This window comes from Balaenoptera physalus, assembly GCF_965194825.1.
Source record: "Balaenoptera physalus genome assembly, chromosome: X".
NCBI classification, from domain to species: domain Eukaryota; kingdom Metazoa; phylum Chordata; class Mammalia; order Artiodactyla; family Balaenopteridae; genus Balaenoptera; species Balaenoptera physalus.
Window position 1 is genome coordinate 16,892,087 of NC_138903.1, and position 8,649 is coordinate 16,900,735.

An 8,649-nucleotide genomic window follows, 5' to 3' on the forward strand; every position below is an offset into this window, starting at 1 on the left:
CGTTGCTGCAAATGGCAGAGTTTTATTCTTTTTCATGACTGAGTAATATTCCTGTGTGTGTGTGTATGTGTGTGTGCATACACACACACCACTTCTTTATCTATTCATCTGTTGATGGACAGTGAAATAAGTCAGACAGAGAAAGACAAATACGGTATGATATCACTTATATGTGGAATCTAAAAAATAATACAAATGAATGTATATAGCAAAACAGAAAAGACTCACAGATATAGAAAACAAACTAGTGGTTACAACTGGGGAGAGGGAAGAGGGAGGGGCAAGCTAGGGGTATGGGATTAAAAGATACAAACTACTATGTATAAAATAGATAAGCAACAAGGATGTAGTGTATAGCACAGGGAATTATAGCCATTACCTTGTAACAACTTTTAATGGAGCATAATCTGTAAAAATACTGAATCGCTATGTTATATACCTGAAACTAATATGATATTGTAAATCAGCTATACTTCAATAAAAAAACAAAAACAAAACACAGGCTCTGAAATCAGATGGTCTGTGTTCAAACCCTGGATCTACTGCTTACCATTTGTATGACCTTGGACAAAGTATTTAACCTCTCCGTGCTTCAGTTTCCTCCTCTGTAAAATGATAATAATAGTACCTGCCCCAAGAGGATGGGAGGGTTAAATGAGTTAATATACGTAAATTGAGCACTGCCTGTCCAATAAATATTAGCTGTTAGTTATCATTATTATTATCAGAGTCAGAAATGTAGTGGATACCAGACGTCTGTTGATTAATGACTTACATTAAAATATACTCTAAAAATAAATAAACTAAAAACAAAAATAAAATATACTCTATGCTTAACCTAAAGAAATTTCCACACCAAAACTGAATTTGAATTTCTCTTAGGATTAGTGCCTGATTTCTTCTAGATTCTAGGTGCACTCATTCATCCATTCAACAAATATTTATTGAGCACCTACTATGTCCCACTGTTCTAGGTCCTGAAAATACAACTGTGAGCAAGATACACAAAGTCCCTGCCCTCCTGTATTCCAGCAGGGAAAAAAAGGGACACGGAATCAGTGAACGAATAACTAAATAATATAATTGCAGATAATAGTGTTACAAGAAAACAAAAGTGGGATGAGGGGGTGGACATTTATAGTGGTAGGTGAGGAATGCTGATTTAGAATGAGGGTTAGAGAAGACCCAAATGAAACAGAGGGACAAGTTATGTGATTATCTGGTGAAATGGTGCTCCAGGCAGGTAGCACCACAAATACTAAAGCTGGGAAGCAGGAAAATGCTTGGCTTGGGGGATGAATAGCAAGAAGGCTGGTGTATCTGGAGAAGTGTGGGAAGAATGAGATAAAAGTCATATAGGGCCTCAGAGGCTACAGGGAGCAGCTGGGGGTTTAGTGTAAATGTGGTAGAGGCTGTTAGAGGTTTTGAGCAGTGGATTTACAAGACTGCCTTTACTGGCAATTCTCTGGGGTCAAGAGTGGGTGCTGGGAGACTGGGTTAGAGGCTATATCCTAATTCAAGAGAAAAATCTGGGTAGCTACCACTATCTTAGGGTATTAAAAATGAACTCACTTTGTATCATAACAGGATCTGATATAAAATGAATCTGTCCTGGACACAGTTCAGCAGTTTGGGGGCTTAGAACCTAAATGAACAGTTTTATAAAACAGGGTTATATGAAAGAGTGTCAAATCAATGCAGAGGGTCATGATCATCATTTTTAAATGAAGTAGAACAGATGGAAGAGAACTGAAATTTTCAGAACACACTGCACAGAGGAAAGATGCATAATACTTCGTGAGATTCTGTTTCAATTATATACAGGTATGTTCATACTGGGTTGAGATCTATACTTTTCACTGTGAATGGTGGGCAGGAAAGTTTGAAAAACACTACAAAAAGCTATCTGATTTATACATAAGATATTTATTTATATATAAACTGTACCTTTATTCTCTCCCTTCCTCGCTGTACCTGGCATCCCCCCCAAATGAGAACATTATAAAAAAAGCTCCAAAGGTAGTTTCTTCCTAGTCTAAATAAAATGAATTGACTTCTGCTACACTATCTTCTTCTCCAGGGAAGAAGATCAAAATATGACCTCCCAAAGCTGGGATGACTGACTCACCTCTAAACTGTTAGGCTTTCAATGAAAAAAAAAAAAAAAAAAACCAAGCAGAACAAGAAATTTTAAAATTAAATTTTAGAACATTTCAAAGCTAAAAATGGAAAGAAAACCTCCTGAAGGTACTAATAAGGGTAACTGCCAGAACTCCACAGCAAGCAGAATACCTAGTGGTAAGCTATGAGAAGCGTTCCCACCTGAGTCAGATACTACTCAACGCTGCTCTACAGAGCAGCCTAGCCACTAAGGAGACCAGACAAACGGACGAAAAAATATTGGGGGCGGGGAGGGACCCCTATACCATTGCCATTTGCAGCCCCTTTGATTGTTGACCTTGAAAATTCAAGAAAACTGACTGAAAAACTATGAGAACTAATGAAAGTTCAGTAACATGGCTTGAATATGTTAGACCTACAAAAAAATTTAAAAGCCTGTCTATACAGTAGTATAGTCACAACAAAATAAAATGGGGGGGCTTCCCTGGTGGCGCAGTGGTTAAGAATCCGCCTGCCAATACAGGGGACACGGGTTCGAGTCCTGGGCCGGGAAGATTCCACGTGCCGCGGAGCAACTAAGCCCGTGCGCACAACTACTGAGCCTGTGCTCTAGAGCCCGCGAGCCACAACTACTGAAGCCCACGCACCTAGAGCCCATGCTCCGCAATAAGAGAAGCCACTGCACTGCAATGAGAAGCCCACGCACTGCAATGAAGGTAGCCCCTGCTCACCGCAACTAAAGAAAGCCTGTGCAGCAAGGAAGACCCAAAGCAGCCAATAAATAAATAAATAAAAATAATAAAAATAAAATGAAATGGGCAAAAAAGGATACAATTTCTAAAAGCAATACAAATTACAAACAAAACAGTCTAGGAATTCACCTAACAACAATGTGTGGGACTTCCCTGACAGTCCAGTGGTTAAGACTCCGAGCTTCCAATGCAGGGGGTGAAGGATCCATCCCTGGTTGGGGAACTAAGATCCCACATGCCATGCAGCGTGGCCAAAAAATAAAAAAAGAAACAAAAAAAATTTTTTTTTAAAAACAACACAATACCCTCTTATTAAAAAAAAAAAAAAAGAATGTGTAACAGTGTGGTATAGGTATAAGGACAGATGTACAGATCGATGGAACAGAAGAGAGTTCAAAATTAAACCCACACATACTCAGTAAATTCATTTTTGACAAAGGGGACAAGGGGATACAATGAGGGAAAAGTATAGTCTTTTCAACAAACAGTGTTGCAACAACTGGCAACTATCTATACGGAAAAGAGTGAACCTTGATGCATACAAAAACTAACTCAAAATGAAGTCGTGGGACTTCCCTGGTGGCGCAGTGGTTAAGAATCCGCCTGCCGATGCAGAGGACACAGGTTTGAGCCCTGGTCCAGGAAGATCCCACATGCTGCAGAGCCACTCAGCCCGTGCGCCACAACTACTGAGCCTGAGCTCTAGAGCCCACGAGACACAACTACTGAGCCCACACGCCACAACTACTGAAGCCCGTGCACCTGGAACCTGTGCTCCACAACAAGAGAGGCCACCGCAATGAAGAGTAGCCCCCACTCACCACAACTAGAGAAAGCCCGCGTGCAGCAATGAAGACCCAACGCAGCCAAAAATAAATTAATTAATTTAAAAAAATGAAGTCGTAAACCTACATATAAAAGATAAAACTATAAAATGTCTAGGTTGTGGCACAAGAGAAAATCTTGGTAAATGTGAGGTAGACAAAGATTTATCAGACAGGTTACTAAAAGTGCTATTCATAGAAGGAAAAAAACCTGATAAATTAGACCTTATCAAAATTTAAAACTGGTGCTCTTCAAAAAAAAAATCATTAATTCCACTTATATGAGGTATGAGTCAACTAAAATAGTCAAACTCACAGAAACAGAGAGTAGAATGGTGGTTGCCAGGGGCTGGAGGGAGGGGGAAATGGGGAATTGCTGCTCGAAGGGTACAAAGTTTCAGTCATGCAAGATGAAAAAGTTCTAGCTATCCGCTGTACTACACCATGCCTATAGTTCACAATACTGTATTGGACACTTCAAAATTTGTTAAGAGGGTAAACCTCATGTTAGGTATTCCTACCACAATTTTTTTAAAAAATAAAGAAAATGAAAAGGCAAGCCACAGACTAAAAGCAAATGTTTGCAATACATATATCTGACAGAGAACTTGTGCACAGATGTATGGAGAACTTTTATGATTCAATAATGACACACAATACAATAAAAAAAAATAGACATTTCATAGAAGAAGATATACAAATGACCAAAAAGCACACAAAAAGATGCTCAACATCATTAGTTACCAGGGAAGCGCAAACTAAAACGACAGAGATGCCGCCACAAACCTACTGGAATGGCTGGAATAAAATAAGCTGACAATACCAAGGGCTGGCAAGGATGCCAAGCAACAGGACCTCTCATACATCGCTGGTGGGAGTGCACGCTGGTGTAGCCACTTAGGAAAAGTTCAGCAGTTTCTTATCAAGTTAAATTTACCACACAATACAGCAATCCTACTTCTAGGTATTTACTGGAGTGAAATGAAAACTTATGTTCACACTGAAAGCTGTATGTGAACGTTTACATTGGCCCTATTCATAATCACCAAAAGTTGGTAAATGGACAAACTGTGGAATATTACTCAGCAATAAAAAGGAACAAATTACTGATTCACACAACATGGGTGAATCTCAAATGCATTATGCCAGGTGAAAGAAGCCAGACTCAGAAGGCTACATCGTGTATGAATCCATTCACAGGACATTCTGGAAAAGACAAATTCATAGGGACACAAAACAAATCAGTGGTTGCCAGGGGCTGAGAGTGGTGGGAGGGGTTGACTACAAAGTGTCAATAAGGAACTTTTTGGAGTGATGGACTTCTTCTATATCTTGACCATGGTGGTGGTTACATGACTACATGTATTTGTCAAAGCTCACAGAGAACTGTACACTAAAAAGGGTGAATGTTATTGTAAATAAACTGTACTTCAATTTTTTTTTAACATCTTTATTGGAGCATAATTTCTTTACAATTGTACTTCAATTTTTAAAACATGGAATCGGCTCAAGAATTAAGTAGATTTATAAAATGGAACACAGTGTTCACAGACTTTGATTGAGGGGATTTATGACAATTTTTCCCAAATGTTTACCCCATTTCTGAACGTCCAACATCTCCCACCTCACACCACAACCCCCAGATAATTTCCATGTGGATTAAAGACCCATGTATTTTTAACACCATGAACATTTTAGCAGAAAAATTGTTTTCCTCTATCTTGAGGTAGCGAAGGCCTTTCTCAGTGAGGCATAAAAGCCAGCTCCCAGGTTTTTACTAAAGGCAGAATCTCTCCTTTCTATCTTCAGAATTATTAACACCACAGAAATGCATTCTTCCCCTCCCCCCCACCCCCAGCTCTCTCTTTCTTTTTCAATGTAATGGTGCTCTTCCCAGTTTGTAGCGTGTATTTGAACTGACTTGGCACTCTCAGGCAGCAAAATGGAAAAATGTGTTTGTCAGTTTCATGTACGCTGTGAAAGCACTAGGAACCTCACGGTGATGTCCCCCTCGCTGAGTCCCCAACCAGCCTCAGGCACACCACAGCCACACTGGAGCACCCAGAATGACCACGTTAGCCGTGGAAGAGCAGCTTCCTTACTGGCTCTCCCTAACACCTGAGCAAACTCACTCTGCCATTTCTGGAAGGCTGTTCATGGTACCAGAAACACAGCAGCTCTCCTTTGCCTGCCAAACCCGCCAATGAAATGCCACTTCCCAGGCTTTTTCCTCCCTCTGCTGAACAAAATCATATCCATAATTAAAGTTCCATTTTTTTTCTTTTCTGTGTCTCCAACATTTTTTTTTTCTCTCTAGAAAAGTACATACACCTGGAATCTGTGGGTTTGGGGCAAGAATTATTCACAGAAAACACTAATGCTGGCCCTGCATTTCTTCAGTGTTTTTCAATAGCAAAGTCTGCTCTATCCCCCTTTTAATGAAAGTCACCTTGCAGGGATGTGGGAATGATAAAAGCAGAGGGAATCCGATAGGGGCTGGCGTCGCACTGAGGCCCTGTAAAGCAATACCCCTGAACGGCTTCAAAATTTGGCCACTTTTTATTTTCCAGCTTTGCATTTGAGCTGAAAAAGCAGCCAATTTAGCAATGTCCAGCTCATTTTAGATCTTAAGTAAGCAAAACTTTGGGACACTAAATAAAAACTCCCCAATCCTTTGAAAATAGCACACGCCTTTGTCACTCAATTCGCAAACTATTACAACATCGAACTTAACTGTATTAATAATTAAGCTCTTAATAAATTATTAATATTATTTTTAAAATAAATATTGTCATACCATGTAGAACTGAAATTATACTCATAGGCTTATCTCTTAAAATAGCTGAAAAGAAGTTGAGAAAGATGGAAGGAACTGCAACATCTAGCTAGTCTTTGCTTAATAAACCTTCACTCTCCATCACCCACCAGCTATGAACACTGATCAAAGAAATGGGTCCTTTTTCTGCCTACGGATCAGCTACATAATTTGTGGGGCTTAGTGCAAAATAAAAATGCGAAGCCCCTTGTTCAAAAATTATTCAGAATTTCGACAGCAACAGCAGAACATTAAACCAAATACAGGTTGCATGCCCATGAAGCCAGCTCTACTATCACATAATGTATTTCGCTGGTAACCCAGTAAGAAGAGTAAAAGCATTTTGCTACTAAATGAGTAGCAATCGTTTTAATGTGCGTATTTGGGGTGGAGGTGGGATTGTAAAGTCTTAGGACCTCCTCTCCCAATGTCCCAGTTTTCCTAAGGTTTTCAGCCTGTTGGACAAAAAGTACTTCTGCAGGGCCTGCCGTGTAAAGTGTGACCCATGGAGCTGCATCTGAGAGCCTGTCAGAAATGCAGACTGTCGGGCCCCACCCCGGCCGGACCTACTGAATCAGAATCTGTATTTTTACAAGATTCCCAGGGAATTCGTGTGGACGGTACATACAAATAAGTGTCACTGTCGAAGCAGCCACGGAAAACCTCTGCTGCCTGCCTCATCTGGCTCTCAGGAGGCCGCCAGCGCTCCCTCTCCTCACCTGAAACGTATATAGCTCCGGAGCCTTGATATGGCAAGTCCCTGTCGAAAAGCGCTCACCCGAGACCTCCAGTCTCCTGTCCCCACCCTCAGGCTCCTGGCTGCCGCTCCGTCCCGCCGCGCCCTTAGCCACCTGCTCTGCGTCCAGCCAGACGCTGCTGCGCCAAGCCGTCTGGGGCCCGGGTCGCGTCCGCGCTCCGCAGGCTCCGCCGCACCCACTGCGCGGCGCGGCAAACTGAGTCCCCAGCAGTCGGGTCTGGAAGACCGCCCGCGCGAACAAAGCTCGTGGCTCTTTTTCGCGGAGGGGTGGGGAGAGCTGGAGCCCGTTTTAAGCTTTCGGTTACACACGCCCCTCTCCCTCGGAGAACGCGTCGCCAGAGCCCCCTTTCCCACGGCGCGCACTCTCCCACTGTCGGGGTGCCAGCTCCCGGAGCTCGGCCCTCAGCCTCCGCCTTTCAGGGCGGCCCAGGGCCCCGGCTCAGAGCCGCAGTCGGGCGGAGGGAGCGTTCGCCCCGCCGTCCCGTCGCACTCCAGGTCCAGGCGCTGCGCCCGAGCCGCCCGCGCCGGTCGCCAGCTCCGCGGCTCCCCGGCCGGGTCTCAGGAGCCCGAGGAGACAGACCCATCCTGGCGCCGCGCGCTTACCTGCCGGTCCCCGCCGACGGGCTGGCTGCTGGCGCCCTCCAGCCCTCGTTTTTCCCTTTCCCTCGGGCCGCGGCCCTCCTCCTCCCTCCCGCGGGCTGGGCACCGCCCCCGCCGCTCCCGGACGGCTTGCCGGCCTGCTCTTCAGCGGCCCAGCGCGGCGTGGCGCGTCCGGCGCGTCCGGCGCTCAGCAGCTGCGAGGCTGGACGCGGAGGTGGGGAGCGGGCGGGGCGCGGAGGGAGGAGGGTGTGAGCGAGCAGCTCGGCCGCCCGAAGCCGGGGGGAGTTCCAGGCTGCGGGGCGGGGAGAGAAGTAGGGGCCGCGGGCCGAGCGGCCCACCCCACCCTGCGGAGGCCCGCGTGGCGCTTCTGGACTCCCTGGACCGCGAGCACCTCCGCTGCCCCGCGTCCGGTTCGGCGTGCTCCTAGGGGCCTCCAGTCTCCAGACCCAGCCGCTCACCTTTAGGGGTCGCCCTGGTACCCAAATGCGTGTTCCACCACTTTCAGCAACGTGCACTGTGATGGGTGGGAACCCCGAGGTCGCCCCTCTGCCACAATATTCCTGATGCAGAGGTCAGACCGCTTGGAGGGGGATTTGCAGAGGTCGGTAAAAGGAAAAGGGCCTGAGAACGAATTCGGTTCCGTGGTTACCTGGTACACCGGATACCTAGAAACTGGGATCCCCAGCGCTCTGACTGCTGGGGGGTGGGGGGTAGTATATGAAGTGAGTTGTCCCTGGTCCCCTCTACCTTTTCTGTCAGCATCTCCTTCCTCTGCACATT

The 8,649-nt window shown here is 45.0% G+C and overlaps 1 protein-coding gene across 10 annotated transcripts in view; it reads right to left on the minus strand.

Annotated features, from left to right (window-relative positions):
- ADGRG2 (adhesion G protein-coupled receptor G2) overlaps positions 1–8,273 on the minus strand; it is a 140,569-nt gene extending 132,296 nt beyond the window's left edge. For 8 of the 10 annotated variants that reach the window (XM_082446978.1, XM_082446989.1, XM_082446988.1 and 5 more), the window contains exon 1: positions 7,873–7,984. The gene's annotated coding sequence lies outside the window, so the exon portion shown is untranslated. Of the gene's footprint in view, positions 1–7,363; positions 7,433–7,872 lie in introns of those variants that run through there. The other 2 variants (XM_082446990.1, XM_082446985.1) reach the window with 2 other exon arrangements.
- Positions 8,274–8,649: the final 376 nt, after the last annotated feature.